Genomic DNA, 12862 nt, shown 5'->3' with positions numbered 1-12862 from the left:
CAGACAGTCTTGTAACCGCTGCTGATCGGAACATACACACGAGACTGCAGAATCCTGTTGCTGGACCAACGGCTCGTGGTGTGGGGAGTACCTGGAGCACCTTGTTGAAGGTTGTGGTCTTGCTCCCGTCTCCATTTCGAGCAAAGTTCCTTCAGGTTGGCTGAACTGTAAAATTCACTTAGCGGATGGGGTGTCATGTGGCAGTGATGAACTAGAGGCCGTTATTTTGAGCTTTTAGTTTGGCACGGAGCGCTGACCGAATGCATGGATACCAGAGAGCGCTCTGTGAGCACTGAACTGTACAAGGTGTAACAAAAATGTACGCCACTAACTGCAGCACACGTTCCTCGTACGTAGACGAAGAAATTATGTTATATGAACATGGGTATGGAAACGCTTTTTTTCCATGTTTCAACTCATTTTCTTCAACTTATTAATAATGGGAAACACACACGAACAGAACGCACTAACAAACCCTAAGAAACTCTTTCTCACGGTGGATGCCCAATACGCCTTCCGTGGGCATTGATACTGTAAGTAGCCTGTTTGTATGTTGGCAGCGCTATAGACCGTGTTAATATCCCTGACAGCGCTCTGCGCCCTAGGCAGGAGATTCTGTGGTTGGACGGACTAGCAGTTAACGAGTGGATAGGGAAGTGTATTTATTTGGTATTCTTAGTGGAGACTCTGTGTTGGCAGAACACGCAATGTAAAGTGAAATGAAACGATGTGTTTGTAAGAAAATATGCAAGGAAATGTATGAGGATGGAAGTTGTTGATAATGTTTGGTAGTGGAATTATTGACAACTATATAATATCTAGAACTGGATGTCACATGAATAATATCCATTAAATACTAATTTTATCATCCAAATTCTTAAAAAAAGGAGCAAATTGGAAAGGAAAGAACAACAAGAAGGAGAAGGGACTAGTAACAGGAACTGCATACATAATTTTCTTTTCAAGAAATTGGTATTTTTTTTGGTAAAGTAAGTTGTTGTGGTGCACCATTTTAGTGTTAAGATGTGACATAGAGCCATTGCATTTCACATGGGAGATAGTATAGATCTTGTTCCTTGTGTTGGCGCTTTGCATAGTTTTGACGATCACAGATGTACACATGTTTTGTAAGCTTACACACACATTTCCCTTATCTTCATTTCTGTCTTTACTGTAATATCTGTATGTGGTTTGTCATGTTTTTGTCATGTTGCTGATGCTATTTGTCACGCAGTGTCATACTGAATTTTACTTTTTATTATTGTGCTAAGCTAGTTTTAGCACTGATTCATTTTTCTTGTTTTCTGCATATTGCCTTATATTAGTTGTAATGTTGCCTTTGCTTTGCTAATTTAGATATGCTGCTGCGCTTTGCCAATTTGCATTTTTGTCGTTGTTGTTTGTGTTAATGTTTTTGTGCTGCTGCATTGCCTCGTTCTCTAGTTTATGTGTCTGAGCTCAGTGGCTTTAAGTTAGCTTAAGACGGGGTATGCTATATAAGAAAATGAGTTGTGATGACCTGGGAAGAAATGCATTGAGAAACTGAGGAAAATGTCTGGCCAAAGAGTATTGTATAATGAGCAACAATTATTTTGGAAGAGTAAATGAACAGATATAAGTAGAGTATTGTGACAACAGGTGTAGATAGGATATCCTTGGAAACGAATGATGTGGTAAGAAAAATGTGGGAGTATAAGCACTGGTTGAAAGTAGGGAAGTGTATGGTGTAACGTATATGCAACAAATACCGCAGCAGCAGCGGCTAAAGTAACCTATGAGCAACGGATATGTAATGTAGCTACTGCCAATATTGCCTATCTTCGTCTGTGAAACTGGACTCGACAAGCAATCTGAGCTATCAGTAAACGTTCAAAATGGCTCAAATGGCTCTGAGCACTATGGGACTTAACATCTATGGTCATCAGTCCCCTAGAACTTAGAACTACTTAAACCTAACTAACCTAAGGACAGCACACAACACCCAGCCATCACGAGGCAGAGAAAATCCCTGACCCCGCCGGGAATCGAACCCGGGAACCCGGGCGTGGGAAGCGAGAACGCTACTGCACGACCCAGTAAACGTAATCTAAACTACATAACGCTGTGTTTGTGCTGTATAAGTGTCAGTTTCACAGTCATTTAAGCCCTCAACAGATCGTTACATGAAAAACTTAAAACAAACATTTGGATAAACTATCTAACTGCGTGTTTGAATATGAAAAACTACATGAACAAATGAACCTGTACGAATGAATACCTAAGAATCTAACTGCGTTTTTGATCAAGAACTTTCAAGTGATACAGAATCTGACTTTTTCAACGGAATATACTGGATTAGATACATGACATGTTGTTGTGTGTCAGTGTCTCTGTTTTGGCCCTAAGTTTTGCACACACCTCTTTAGATGACTTTTTCCATATTGTTTACAGCAATGCGCAGCAGCATGCAGCAGCAGCGGCTAAAGCTTATTGTTTCTAAGAATGAATTTAATAAAAAGGAGTTTGCTTGGGTCCTGTTAACTACTAAACAACTTTTGAGAAGGGATTTCTTTAATTAACTCTATTTAAAACTTTATAATCATCGTGAACAAGTATTATTATTGACAATGGCAAATGACGTGTGTCATTAATGACTGAGAGCCAGATTAACAAATTAACATTAAGCAACCACAGCATATTTAGTTGTGGTGAATAATTATTATTATTTGGAGGATAAGGAAGCTCCTTTCACTGACAAGCAACGCATGAGATTATTGCAAACTCGGACTAACTGTCACGAGCCTAACCCTGCAATTGCTTTTGCGCTATGCTTGCGAGTTTTACCTTGAATTCCATCTTCAAGCGTAGTTAAGCCATCCAGAACTCTCCTGGCTGCATAAATGAAATCAAGCCTTGTGTGTTGTAAGATATATCATCACCGACGTGAGGGCAGCGTAACTTGTCTTCTGTCTCGGAGCTCTCGACCGACACTACTTTTCCACTCTCGGAGACAGACCTCTGCTCACAACAATCCTTAGAATTGCGCTACCCTGTTTCACCCTCAGATTGTTACTATCGATATCTGAGTCCCTACACAACGCAAAAAATAGTGTTAAGTTGGATATTTTGTTTTATGTAATAGAGAGTTCTGACACACTCCTTACAATGGACATGATATTCTTAGTGGAGATTCAGTGTTGGTAGGACACGCAATGTAAAGGGAGATGAAATTATGTGTTTATAAGAAAATATGTAAGGAAATGTATGACGATGGATGTTGTTGATAATGTTTGGGTTATGGAATTGCTGGAACGAAATGTCATACGCATAAGGTAAAATTTTCTAAATACATGGTTTGCTCTTCTTTCTCTAACTATATACCTCATAGTAGTTAGAGTCTATAGTAGTTAGAATCTTTTTATTTAGCTGGCTGTTGTTGCTACTTGCCGTAATTGCTGTAGTTTGTGTAATGAAGATTTTCTGTGAGATAAGTGACTTATGAAAAAGAATGGGGTTTCCACTATCGGGATTCGTGATTGAAATGAGTTTACACAATTAATAGAGTTGGAGGTAGATTCATATTTCTTTAATTTCATATTTTCGAATTTTATTATTGTTAGTATTTCTTGCAATTCAGGGCCATTCTTTTGTGTTAATTATTGGAAGTCATGTTGTCAATGTATAGCAGTCTGCTTGCGTTGGGCTCATATATTGTGGGTAATAAATGAATAGGTTAAGTTTGAGTTGTCTTAGTCAAGGAAAATTCTGTAGGTCAGTGCTTAATAAAAAATAATTAAAGAGTTTGTTTCAATACATGCATCAACCCGCCTTCGTAGTGAATCTCGGATGCATTGACGTATCCCTGGAGCATTGTGTATGGTTTCGCAGTCTTCCATAATAAAGGCACGGAGACTATGAATATTTTGATATTTTGTGCCGGTGTTCCACGCACAGGAGCGTTCAAATGCCCCCCCCCCCCTACCCACCCCCCAAATAAAATCCCAGTGGGTTTAGGTCCGGAGTGCTAGGAGGCCCGACAATTGGTCGATCTCTATCTATCCATCCGCCATCGAATCTATTATTTGTATGAAGTACATGTTTTGTTGCACAGCTAACGGCACATCTGCTAACAGGTCACGTAGCACATGCCCTATGAAATTATAACTTTGTCCGTTGACCCTAGGTGGAAGAAAGCGAGGCCCTAACAAACAGTCACCAACAATCACGGCCCAAACATTGGCAGAAAACCTTTGTTGATGACTTGCTTCAACAGCTGTGTGAGGATTGACATCTGCCCATAAATACCGATTGTGAGAATTTGCAAAATGGTCTCACTGACACAATGCCCCATCTGTGAACAGTACCGTAGCACTAAAATTAGGGTTGACACTTTGTTGAATAAACCATTTGCAGAAGAGTACCCAATAAGGAAAATCAGCTGCTGGTGGAGCCTGTACACACTGTAAATGGCATCGATACAGCTGGTCCTCGTGTAACACTCGCCAGACAGTCATGTGGTCATCATTCAGCGCTGCAGCACATCTTGTATTGATACGAGGGTCATCGTCAATTGTATGAAGAATTGCCGTCTCCCGTTATGGTGTCCTCCTCCCTCTAGGCCAGGGCTGGTAAATACCGTTTCGCGTGCGCGAGCGCTCGCAGATGCCCGCAAGGCCTGCCCGCGACTCTACCCCACTCTGCCACCTAGCAGTACCCCCACCATCTACTTGCCTAACCACGCACGTCACTTCACCGTGCCGAGCCACTCGGTCCGTTTACTTCCCGTCGTTTCTATTGTCTGTGTAGACATCGCGTTCGATGTTTGTGATAAAACAGAACAAGTGGGTGGAAAATGGTTGAGGAGGACTTAAAATCGTTGAAACGAAAGTCCTTTTGACCCATACTCATTAATCCACAGTGGGAAGAAGATTACTTTTTTGTTGGAACGCAAAGAGGACCTCAGTGTTTGATTTGCAGTGCAACATTGTCTTCACAGAAAAAGTACAATGTGAAGCGACATTATCAGCTGCTTCACGAGAAGGATATAGTCGGTTTGAATAATGAAGAAAGAAAAGCCAAACTTATCGAACTGAAGCAGAAAAAAGGAGAAAGACGTACGTGTACATGTAGATAATTATGATATTGATTCACATTATTACTGTTGTTAATAATATGTTACGTGCATTTTCCGTCACTTTTACCTTCTCCTGTACTTATTTACAGGACGAAAATCTCATCATCCTGTGGCCTTGCGGTTCTAGGCGCTTCAGTGTGGAATCGTGTGACCGCTACGGTCGCAGGTTCGAATCCTGCCTCGGGCATGGACGTATATGATGTCCTTAGGTTAGTTAGGTTTAAGTAGTTCTAAGTTCTAGGGGACTGATGACCTCAGATGTTAAGTCCCATAGTGCTCAGAGCCTCATCATCCACAACGATGCAGCGATGACAGTAAGCTATCATGTAACTCTTAAAATAGCTAAAACAGGACGGTCCTTCGGCGATGGAGAATTTGTGAAAGAATGTTTTGTTGCTGCAGCAACAATTTTGTGCCCAGCAAGTCTTCCTGTTGTCGAAATCATTCCTCTTTCACGGTGAACGGTTTGCAGACGCATTGAAAAAATGGCACACGATGTGGAAGCTCAGTTGAGAAACAGGATTAAAGACTTAGTTTTCTTTTCGTTAGCATTGGGCGAAAGCACTGATGTATGTGATGTTGCTCAACTTACATTTTTTTTTTTTTGTTAGGAGTTAATGTTCAGTTTAATGTGATTGAGGAACTCCTCGATTTAGTGCCAATGCATTACACAAAACTACCGACGATATATTTTCGTGCGTAGAAGATGTAATAGAGAAATACGAGCTAGGTTAGGAAAAACTTTCATCGATTGCAACAGAGGGGGATTCAGCAATGATTGGTCATAAGTCTGGTGTCGTTGCTTTGATACGAAGAAAGATGAAAGTCGTTGGTGTGCAATACATTGCGTTCTTCACCGTGTTAATTTTCTAGCAAAATGTGCCAAACTAGTTGGCATCATGGACGTAGTTATAAAAACAGTTAACATTCTCAGATCGCACCGTTTGGGACACACACAATACAAATCGTTCCTGGGAGATCTCGAGAGTGAGTACGGCGATGTTCCATATTTTTGTGAAGTACGCTGGATAATTCGAGGTATTAAGTTAGAACGATTTTTTTTTTTTAATTTTCCAAAGATAAAACGTTATTCATGGATGCGAAAGGAAAACCGGTGAAAGAACTGAACGACCCACAGAGGATTTTAGATCATGCGCCTTTAACTGACGTAACCAAGCCTCTGAATAGCTTAAATGTAGCTTTTCAAAGTAGAAATAAGGCAATTAGCGAAGTGTTTGACACTATTTTGGCATTCAAGAGAAAACCGCTTTTGTGGGCAAAGCATCTGTCAGAAATGACGTGTGTACAGTTCCCGAGAGTTGCACAAGTTGTCAGTGAAAACAATTTGGAATAGGAGAGGCTCAAAGAACATTTTGAGGGTTTGTAACGGTGCTACAGTCTCTCGAAGGCATTTTTGTTAGTAGATTTGAGGACTTAAATCGATTGGAATGCGATGTCAACCTTTTTGCGACTCCTTTTGCCGTTAACGTTGAAAATGTGCGTTCTGAAATTCCGCTGGAACTCATTGACTTTCAGTGCAATCGTGTGCTGTAGGAGAAGTTTCGCAATGCAGAAACCTTGGAAAACTTCTACAAATGTTTCCCACGTGAACAGTTCCATTGTTATTTAAGCTAGCTGCTCGCGTGTATAGTTTTTTTGGAACAACATACATTTGCAAAAGTGTTTCCTCCATAACAAAACTGACAAAATCGAATCTTAGGAGTAGTCTTACTGATGTTCATCTGACTGGTGCAGTGTGCTTAATGACCAGTAATTTCACATCAAATGTCGAGATGCTAGTTCAGAACCATTTTAGAAACAGTCATGATGATGTAAATTAATACATATGTCCTATTCGTACGTAGTACCCCTCCTCTGAATTACACACGTCTGTGTAAATATAACGTAACATTAATAATACAAATGTGTTCGTTTCTTAATCCTTTACGTCTATATCCTATTCCTGGCCATGAAAGTAGAACGTGTTACAATGGTTCGAAACTGTGTTTCATCCGAGTATCATCAACCGTTGCATGGCACAGGATACACAAACGTCCGGTAAGCACGTTTTACACTTCTGTCCCACACACGCATGCTGTGCCACATGTGATTGGCCTCCCGATAACCGTGTACCGTCCCGAGTTCAAGGGGGCCACGTAAGCGTGAAGCGACCTCGGTCGTATGTGTGTTCCACCTGCACTACGTACGTTAGCTCGTCCATACTCAGCTGCGTGCGCGAAGTGCACTCACAGCGGCACGGTTGCCCCTCCGTGCAGTGAGCATATCCAAGCTGCCAGCCATATCGCACGGCTCTGCTACCCGCACTACGCGCCCTCCCTCACAGCTACTCGGCGTTGCCCTCGCGGCTCACGGTGCCCGCGGGCAGCTCTTGTGCCCAGCCGGTCGCGAGTATCTGTCCCATGTTCTCTAAGACGACCATCAATGGTATCACCTGTTTTTCTATTTCCTGTAGGGGAGCCTTCGTCCTGGAAATCTTTCCTGGTACAGACGTTGAGCGTGAGCGCCATTGGCGTCAGCTAATCAATATGTAAAATACGCATCTACCATCTCTGCATTTGTGTACACTGCCATTGCACGACCCAAGTCTGCGAGTAATTCTACGTAGTAACCCGTGTGCTTGCTCTGGAACAGATGATGTTACCTGTAAACAAACAATGACGTACGTCGCATGGCGACAGGGACGTATAAACAAAACACTGGCGTTGCACAACGTTAACTAGACGTTACCAAGAGTGCATGTTCCCCATGAACGTAACGTTCTGTTCTTGTGTGTTTTGCATGATTAATGACTTGGAGAAAATGAGTTTCACATGGACCCAAGTTCGCATAACATAATTTCTTCGTCTGCGCGTGAGGAATGTGTGCTGTAATTTGTGTCGTGCAGTTTTGTTAGGCTCTGTATGTACTCGTCCGCTCTCTGTGATTATGGGGTGTTAACCAATACAGGCATGATTTGCTTAAGAGTCAATTTTTATGTGCCAATTTCAGCCATTTGCATGCCTCTGCTCGGCCATACTGTGAATTCACATACAACTGGTTTGCCTTGTTACAATGTTTAAATTAGTTATTTTTTCGTTCTGTTATAGAAGCCTGTCATAATTGTACACAGCCTGCCGGTGTGGCCGTGCGGTTCTAGGCGCTTCAGTCTGGAACCGCGTGACCGCTACGGTCGGAGGTTCGAATCCTGCCTCGGACATGGATGTGTGTGATGTCCTTAGGTTAGTTAAGTTTAAGTAGTTCTAAGTTCTAGGGGACTGATGACCACAGATGTTAAGTCCCGTAGTGTTCAGAGCCATTTGAACCATAATTGTACATCTTAAGGTAATTTTCTGACGGGGTGTGAGCACACTGATGAACTGTACAAGTGGCTTTCTAAGAATGTTTACTTCAGCTAGGTGTGACAGAGCAGACGTTATTTTCCAGAATGTGTGCCACTGAACAATTGTCTGTATAGCTGGGTAAAACCGGCGTCAGATTTAAACTCATCAAACAATTGCATTTATTAACATTGCTATTTCTCTGTGTATCTGTAATTTGTCCATTGCCGTTAATTCCTAAGAATTTGGTGTTTTTTTTTTACTTGCGAAACGTGATCAGATAGTGTAAAGTAAATGGTTGATGCGATCCGTACATTATACACACATCCAAAAAAGTTTTGCATCACCTCGGTTCCGAAAGTTCCGGAACCTGTATAAAAAATTGGAATAGAGATCAACATAAACATTATCTAAGCCCTTTTTATTGCTCATAAAAACCACACACTGCATGTTGTACCACCATACAGCGAGACTTTCAGAGGTTGTGGTCCAGATTTCTGTACACTCCGGTACCTCTGATACCCAGTAGCAAGTCCTGTTGCATGATGCATGCCTGTATTTATCGTGGCATACTATCCACAAGTTCATCTAGGCACTGTTGGTTCAGATTTCCCACTCCCCAACGGCGATTCGGTGTAGACCCCTCAGAGTGGTTGGTGGGTCACGTCGTCCATTTTCAATCTATCCCAAGCATCTTCGATAGGATCCATGTCTGGAGAACATGCTGGCCACTCTAGTTGAGCGATGTCGTTATCGTGAAGGAAGTCATTCACAAGATGAGCACTATGGGGGCGTGAATTGTCGTCCATGAAGACGAATGTGTCGACAATATGCTGCCGATATGGGAGTAGTTCACCCTGAGACGCCTGAACACTTCCCTCATTGGGAGCCCTTTCTGGCAAAAAGTGGAGGACCTGGCAGTGCGCCTGCTGCTCCTGTTGCTGGACGGATTCGTGCATCGAGCACCCCCCACAGTTTCTGGGAGACGGCCGTCTGGTTGACATTCAGGTGGAGGGCGTCGGCAACGGCGTCGGCTGCGTGCTCCACCGTTCCCTCTGCGTCGTCGGCAGCGCCGTGAGTGGGACGCGTCGTGGCGTCTGCCAGGCACTGCAGTACGCTCACGGTGAACGCGTTGTGGTGCACCAGGCGCTCGGCCAGCTCCTCCGCCAGCTGGATGGCCCCAACGACGGCTCCCTCGGCGGCGCCGATGGCGCTGTGGTCTAGCGCGCCCCCGGCGTTCAGTCCGCCCCCCATGGCCGTGCCCGCACCGATCAGCACTCCCCCCACGGCCGCCCCATCAGCATGCTAAACGCCGGAGATAGCCAACGTCAGCAGGTTCCTCTCACTCCACTGCTGGTCCACTCCGCAACAGTCACTGATCGGGCTTCAGGACCCTGCTGAAGAAATCAACTACGTCTTCATTCCAGCATTTTTTTGTTTTCTCTATTTTTGATTCAACTGCACAAGGGATAGATACAGTTAAACTTTAATATTTTTTGCACTTTCCAATCAGTTGTCTGTATGTTTGTTATTACTCGGTAGATTTTTTATAATATGGGTGATCAAGAAGTTCCTGTTCGAAGGCCACCCTAACCGCTTGCCTATATGTCTGTGCTTACACTGGGTTGACAAAAGTCATGAGATAACTATAATCACATATACAGATGGCGGTAGTATCGCCTACACAAGGCATAAAATAAAAATGCATTGACAGAGCTGTCATTTTTACTCGGATGTGAAATGGTTTCCGACGTGATTATGGCCGCACGACCGCAGTTAATAAACTTTGAACTCGGAATGGCAGTTGGAGGTAGAAACATGGGACATGACATTTCGGAGATCGTTAGAGAATTCAATATTCCGAGATCCACAGTGTCAAGAGTATCGCTATAATACCAGTTATCAGGCATTACCTCTCGCGACGGACGACGCAATGGCCGATGACTTTCATTTAACGGCCGAGAGCAGAGGCGTTTGCGTAGAATTGTGAGTGCTAACAGACAAGCAACACTGAATGAATTAACAGCAGAAATCAATGTGGAACCTGCGACGAACGTATCTGTTAGGACAGTGCGCCGAAATTTGGCGTTAATGGTTTATGGCAGCACGACATAGCCTTCAGCGCCTCTCTTGGTCTCGAGACAACATCGGTTGGACTCTAGCCGACTGGAAAACAGTGGCCTGGTCAGATGATTCCCTGTTTCCGTTGGTAGGGTTAAGTGTTGCGTAGACCCCACGAATCCATGCACGTGCAAGCTGGTGGTGGCTCTGTAATAGTGTGGATTGTGTTTACTTGGAACAGACTGAGCCCTTTAGTCCAACTGAACCGATCATTGACGGGAAATTGTTATATTCGGCTAGTTGGTGACCATTTGTAGCCATTCGTGGGCTTCATTTTTATGGATGACAATGCACCACAGGGCCACAACTGTTTGCTATTGGTTTGAAGAACATTCTGAACAATTCGAGCGAATGATTTGACCATCCACATCGCCGGACATGAGTGCCATCAAACATTTATGGGACACAATCGAGAGGTCAGCTCGTGCACAAAATCCTGCACCGGCAACAAACTCTCAGTTGTGGACGGCAATAGAAGCAGCATGGCTCAATATTTCTGCAATGGGCTTCCAACGACTTGTTGAATCCGACAGTGTATATATCCAGATCGGAGTTGCGCTGCGTTACACGTACACTACAGCAACACACTCAAACGGAATCTTTTAGATTTTCGATATGTTCTTGTAGATGTTGTCAGTCTTGATAACTAAATAAAAGTCTGTTTGCCTTTCGAACCTTTGTGGTCGAAGCAGAGCGGAAACAATAATCCCTAAAAATTACGCAATGGATTTTTATCTTAATTGTTATAGCCAAACGAAGAATCAGGTTTCAGACTGCCCAGAGTGAGGTTTAGTTTTGCAAATAAAGAATTTCTTCTAAGAAATTATGGTAACTAAGGAAAAAAATATAGATTCGAGGGGAAATTCTTGTCCGAATTTTCCTAGTCAAACTAAGATTGTGAAATGGAAAATTGTGGTTTAAGGTTCACCACCGTGAGGTATAGTTTTGCAAAGAAATGTTTAATTGCTTGAATATAATCTAAATAATTAAAGAAAACTCGCTTAGTGCTTTGAGGGAAAACTGAAGTATTTCGCGAACAACTACTGCCAGCTGTGTATAATTAAGTGTCAAAAAATATCGAATCACAGCATAAATTGAAACTTTTCTTTTCTCTTGAATACCGATCGATGCTATTACATTTCATGCTTTTTGAACTAAACCTAAAAATTAAAAAAAGTTTTATGCGCCTTTGAATGATGCTCGAAATTACGTACAGCAAATAGGTGCCGACTGAAAAATTCAGTGTATAACATAGAATCCCAAGCGTACCAAATGTTTCTCTAATCTGCTTTGATTCTTACTTTTAGACAAATCGTTTTGCAAAACATTTTACCTTTTTAATTTTTTATCGTTTGTGAAGCATCCACAGAGGCATGGTTTTGGGATCTTTTTATCGCACTCGCACTAGCACTCGCTGTGAAGTTGTGCCTCATAGCCCCGTGTACAACAGAATATCCGATTTTCAGCGTTTGCGAACACATTTCGTTTGTTTACTGTTTGTAGTAGTGCCAGCTGTCGCTGTGTGTATTTCCGTCGTTATTTGTTTGCATTCTGGCGTCTGTATGCAATTGACAACACCAAACATACACAACCACACACGATTTTATAAAATACACGCTGTGAAAGTGAAGAGTTTAAGTTAACTGTACTCGAAAATGCGGCAAATCGGACATTCTGGCGTACGCGGGCCAAAGAGGTGCAATTTCAGGACGACACTTACGCGGCAGCAGACCCCAGAAAAACGCCACTGAGAATGTTTCGTAAATAAAAAGAAGTGGAGGCGTATGGCAATTTAAGAAGCACTCTCTCGTTTAGTCACATAGATGGCCTACATCTCCAATAAGGTGTTTTAATTAATAATATAACTGCAATTAAGGAACAATAGAAATAAAAATGACGATAAGGTATCGTTTTAATTTATCCACTAAAAACTGTTGGTGAACGCCTGCGACTGGAAAAACAATGCTTTGGTTTGTTAAAAAAAAATGTGCTGCTTACAGTCGCGGTTTTTCTTTATTTGTCTTGTGCATGACGCGTTCGGGATGTAATTGCCATGATAAAATGAGCTTTTGGTGTGTTATGGCATTTTTGGATCTGACATTTGCAACATGCATGCTGCTGCATTATTCAGGTGCCTTTACTGCGCGGGTTCATATCACAGTAAGGGCATCTGAATAATGCAGCAGCCCATACGTTGCAAATATCGTGTCTAAAAATGTCATAACACACCAAAATCCTACTAGATAATGAGAATAATGTCCCGAAATTCGCCGTGCAGAAGGGAAATAAA

This window comes from Schistocerca piceifrons, chromosome 1, assembly GCF_021461385.2.
Source record: "Schistocerca piceifrons isolate TAMUIC-IGC-003096 chromosome 1, iqSchPice1.1, whole genome shotgun sequence".
In the NCBI taxonomy this organism is placed as follows: domain Eukaryota; kingdom Metazoa; phylum Arthropoda; class Insecta; order Orthoptera; family Acrididae; genus Schistocerca; species Schistocerca piceifrons.
This window is presented reverse-complemented; position numbering follows the sequence as displayed.